Source organism: Pteropus vampyrus, unplaced genomic scaffold (assembly GCF_000151845.1).
Source record: "Pteropus vampyrus isolate Shadow unplaced genomic scaffold, Pvam_2.0 Scaffold3, whole genome shotgun sequence".
Classification (NCBI taxonomy): Eukaryota; Metazoa; Chordata; class Mammalia; order Chiroptera; family Pteropodidae; genus Pteropus; species Pteropus vampyrus.
The window spans coordinates 233700-239190 of record NW_011888784.1 but is presented as its reverse complement, the minus strand read 5'-3'; positions in this window follow the sequence as shown (position 1 = coordinate 239190).

The following is a 5491-nucleotide window of genomic DNA, read 5'->3' as shown; positions in this document are numbered from 1 at the left end:
CAGATTATTCCAAACTTCTCAACATCAGCATTTTAAATACTCTACATTTTAAGTACTTTCTTATGTAAGACATACATAATAATAAATTTTTCATAATAAAAAGCTTTTTGTGTACTTTTAAATGTAAAAAAGTTCTAATTCATAATTAATTTGATTAGCAAGATACTAAGGACTTTTAAATGAACAAATATGTTTAAAGTTGGATATAAAAAAGGAAGGAGAGCTTCCAGGACAACCATCAAGACAGCAATCATTTCAACATTCTGAGAATAGAGGAAAATAATAGCATTCTTGGCCATTAAAATATAAACAACCCAATCAGCTGTTAGGTGGCCAGGCTTACATAAAACCACATAAATTAACCTCCTCTTTTTACATTTAAAAAAAAAATTAATAATAATTAGAAATTAAACTTCTAATTCTCATAAACTCAATTTAGAAAAATGTAATAAAATAAGGAAATATCACTTTTATATCACATTTAATACTTTTAGAGACTTAAAATTGAAGCTTCAGAAAGTCAAGCAACATACTTATCTACTTTTACTCAACCAGTAAATAAAATGTAAGATGCGTTCTAGTGAAGTCAAAATTTGGCACAGAATTGCTGTTCATCTGCAATAGCTCTTAACAACACAGGAGTAGGGGGCAGGGGAGGACGTGAGAAAAAGAAAAAAACATGATTATGGCAAAAAATGTAAAAGGTCATATATATCAGAAAGCAACGTACATCTAACATTTTTGGTACAGAAATAAACGTGATAAATCTACAGAATATTCAATGAACATTTATCTTTACAAGGATTTTCAGATTAAAATTGTAATATCAACTTCAAGACTCCAAAGCAGTGGTTCTCAAACTTGAGCATGCGTCAGAATCACCCAGAGGGCTTATTAAAACAAATTACTGGGCCTCACTCCCAGAGATTCTGATTCAGTAGGTGTGAAGTGGGGCCTGGAAATTTGCATTTCTATTAAGGTCTCAGGTGATGCTGCCACTGCTGCTCCAGGGACCACACTTGGAGAACCTCTGCTCTTAAACGAAGATTGCAAATTGATGGCAGGTAGACCAAGTCTAACTCATAGATGTATTCTGCTCAGTTTTGGATGTCTTTAATAAATTAAGCCAACATCTATGAACCTGGAGATTTCACATAAAATCTAGAATTTTAGCTTACCTTAAAAACTCAAATATCTAAAAATAGGGGACTTGATTTGGCCACAATAAACTATGATTAAATATTAATGGCTGCCGATTTGAAGTGTTAACGGTTCTTTTTGCAGAATTGCTCAACAACTCACATTTGTGTTACCTGTCTGACCCCTGCAGATACTGAGTTTGTGACCTCTGCTTAAAGATTAACGATGTCTAGAAAAATAAGTATCATGATAAATTAATCTGACAATTATTACAATACAGTATTATCTGGACCCATTATTAAATGTCTCTATCCTCTCCTCCCAACACACACACACACACACACACACACACACACACACACACACACACACACACACACACACACACACACCCTCTTCTCTGTACCAGGCATGCTTGTTATTCCTTTATCTTATTAAATTTTCTCCCAATGTATGTGCTTACCTTTAAGAGTTATATATTCATCTTAACTCAAACAATATTATTTCTCAGGTATTTATCTTTCTTTATGGATTTTTTTTTAAAAACTTTGATTTAACAACTTATCCTGAAAACTGCAAAATAACCACTTTGGATGCCATTTTTCAAAAAGCATGAGGCCCAGGAATGTGTATTTTTAAAAGCTCTTCTGGTAATTACGTGATGCACAGGTTTGGATACCTCTGATTTATGACTTCTAGAGCATTCCAAGGCCCCAAGCAAAGCCACCCAACCTATAAAATAGTCAATATTTAATTCTAAAGAAGCTTACCACATAAATGCTTATAGAGAACTTTTCCTGTTACTAAGTAAATTAGTATATATTACTAAACAATTCTTTAATATTTTTGTTCTTTAATAAAGAACAATGAAAAAAAAGAACAATATACTCTGCTGGTATTAGAACAAAGATGGCATCAATAGACACGAAAGTATATTGCAACTGTTTGAGCAAATACGGGCAAGCTTGTTAAGATTCTCACTGTTACAAAGGATGGCTAGAGGCAGCCGAGAACCATTCTACACTATGAATGCTGAATCCACGAGACTGGAAGGAAGCATGAACTGCGTAAGACTATTGGTGCTACAATTTTAAAACTGATTTTTTTTTTCATTAACTTGTTTTTGGTGCAGTAAATACAAATTAGAAGAAAAAGTTGGCTAAAAATATTCAAAATATACAATTAACTTCCACTCTCTGACAATGAGACAGTCTACTCCCCAGTGGCATGAAATAAGAGATTACTCAAGAGTGTGCTGTTATTCTTCTCTTGATCTTATTTTGGTTATTATTTTGTTCTCCTTTTTAATGGCCTTGAAAGCTCTGAAGACAAAATTTTTTACTAATTAATTTTGTATTCCAAAACAGTATGGTGTAGAATAATACGAAAAGCTGGACTAACTGGTTTTCCCAGAAACAGTAAATTTTATTACCACTTTCCCTGAGGACCACTGGAGTCACTGTTAATTCATGCCCAGTTGTGTGTCTGAATTTTGCTAAATACTTACCAATCTGCCTTAAACTTAGGAGTTATAAAGCAAACACTGTTTTTATAGGATCAGATTAAGACTTCATATATTCGAAATCTTCCCTTTCAATATAAGAAAAAGTAGAGAAGTTCCTTTTATTACAAAATTAAACTGGCAAACACACAATATCTAATATCAGAACTTAAAGTTTCCAACCTGTGATAAATTTTCTCAGTATACAGGCTAGCCCTCAAGTTGAAATTTAATGTATTTTTATAATGTGTATATTAGGCTGGAAGTATTCAAGTAACTCAGTAAATTTTTGAGGGTCTATTCTATCCTACTAGGTGCTGAGAGGAATACAAAAATAAATCTTTTTATTTTTTAAATTGTTACTTCATCTCTTTCCAATAAATACCTGAGATGGCTCTTTTACATTCTGAAAGAACAAATATATAATAAAAATTAATTTTTAAAAACAAAAAATCAAAGACAAGGACAAAACAAATTTCCTTTTGAAACGGTTAATAGAGATTGATTCTAGAACTTAGCATCTAATATGGATCTGAACTTTCTAGGGGCCTGGGTGAAAAGAGATTATATAGATATCACAGTCAGAAAGGAGGAAGTTACCAATTAATGAGGAAAACAAAAGCTGTCCTGATAGTAAATCTAGAAAAAAATTAAAAGCACTTAACATCGCAATAATTATTAAGATTTCAAATACTTTTTTTCTCAATGACCATCCATAAAAACCAAGAAAATAACATTTAAAGGACAACTCAGTGAAGGTGATTCTGAAAGGGACTAAGCCAATGTGGCCTAATTATTATGTAGTTTTCAGTGACTGAACTTGATTGGGGCTAGAAAAGAGGAATACTAAAGAAGTGAAGAGCATATGACATAAACCAGTGGTTTTCAAATATTTTTTTTTTGCATTCCTATCCCCTAAAAAATGTTCGAAAATATATATACACCACTTACATTTTAAAGTTGGCATCAAGAATATTTTGTATTTTAATATAAATAATTCCAAAGGATCCACTTACTAGAGTATTTTAAATACTGATACTTTAATAAACTGTTACCTTACTTTAAAATATATCTAACAGAATCTAAACATACCCACCATCAACCATTTATACATGAAAAACTCTTCAACAGTTATATATTTTATTTCACTTCTTTTTCTCTTTGAATCAATAATTCCATTCCCAGTTATTTCCTATTTTAAACTTGAAATCCTTTAATTGATCATTTATATATATCACAAAGTTATTTTTTTAAACTTTCTTTGACCATAAAGTTCTCAGTGACAAAAAAGTAAATTTCTTCTGGTTTATTACAACTATTAGTGCATAACAGACCCAAAATGGTAAATTATACATTTTAACAAATAATTATTAAACATAAGAGATAAAAATTAGATAAGTATATTAATGAAAAAAAATTTTATTTAAAAATAACTTCATGGCCTTGAATGAGAATTACTAATTCCTAGAATGGGTGAAGATTTAGTTATCAATTCTATTCCTATTCTTCAGTTATTATAGATGCAACACCACAAAACTTTGTTCACATAAGTGAGTAAATAGAATGACTTACTCTGTCACTCAATTCTTTGAACTTTTGACTTACATGTCAAAATATCACATAGTGCACCTTAAGTTTTAATAATCGACATTTACGTTAACTCCTCTGTAAATTTTTGTTGCCAGCAGAATTATACTAGCAGAAAGACTTGACTGTTACCAAGTCATTCATCTTGTCCGTATCCACACCAATATTTAAATTGTCCCTTTATTGGAGGTCAAACATTTTATAGCATGATAATATTGCAGACAAGTAAGAAGTTTGCTCTTCTATAAAATGGAAGACAGCTGTGAAAAAGGAACTGGGGCAGGGGAAGAACCTGTACCTCTATCTTAGGTACAGTGTCGGATCACTTGAAGGAAAGAATATATAGATGGAAGATACAGAAACAACTTTAAACCCCTCCGTGTGGTGTATACCAAGTAAAGTCTTCACATAGTATAGTTTGAACAGTGGGGCCTTAAACTATATATTCTAAATACCACTTTTCTCAGCCTGGCTTTGAAATCAAGCTACTGTATGACAGTTTAGAATTGTACAAATTCTATGACAAGAAACTAGAGGATTCATTTGATCTTGAAAATTCATGTAAATTAAGCATTTTAAAAATTAGCCATGTTGTTTCAATGTAAAAATATGTTGCTCTACTTAACCTGAAATGTTCAAATAGAACACTTTCAAGTATCATTTTAATTCCATGGCTTAGCATATACCACATACCCAAGAGATTTTCATGCCCCAACTTGAGAAACAAAGACTTTATTTTTCTAAGGTCATTTTCCTCATCTGTAAATGAGGATAAAAACAATAACTATACATGAGATTCCTAGAAAGATCAAACAGGATAATGCACACATCATGCTGCTGCTGCTAATGCAGCTTTTATTCAGTCAGCCATTGTACCAATATTGAGTGCCTACTATCTATCAGGCACTGACTGCATGCTGGGTATAGTCATTTACAAAACACCCAAATCCCTGCCTCAGAGCTTACATTCTGGGGGTAGGGGAAAGACAACCATTAACAAAGTAGGTTTATAGTTTATAGTCATGTTAGCACATAAATTCTGAATAAATTGCAGCTATTTCTATTATCGGCATTAACACGTTATTGAACATGCTATTGAAATTTAGAAACTTAACCTATTATGCTTGCCCAGAAGGAAAATTCTCTCCTGGTTCACACAAAGGGAGCCTGAGTGGTATTTTTAGGTCACATCAGAGTTACTCTCAAAAAGTAATTTCAGATTTGCTCCAGAATACGTATAGTAGCCAACAGCTAATGTCTTTC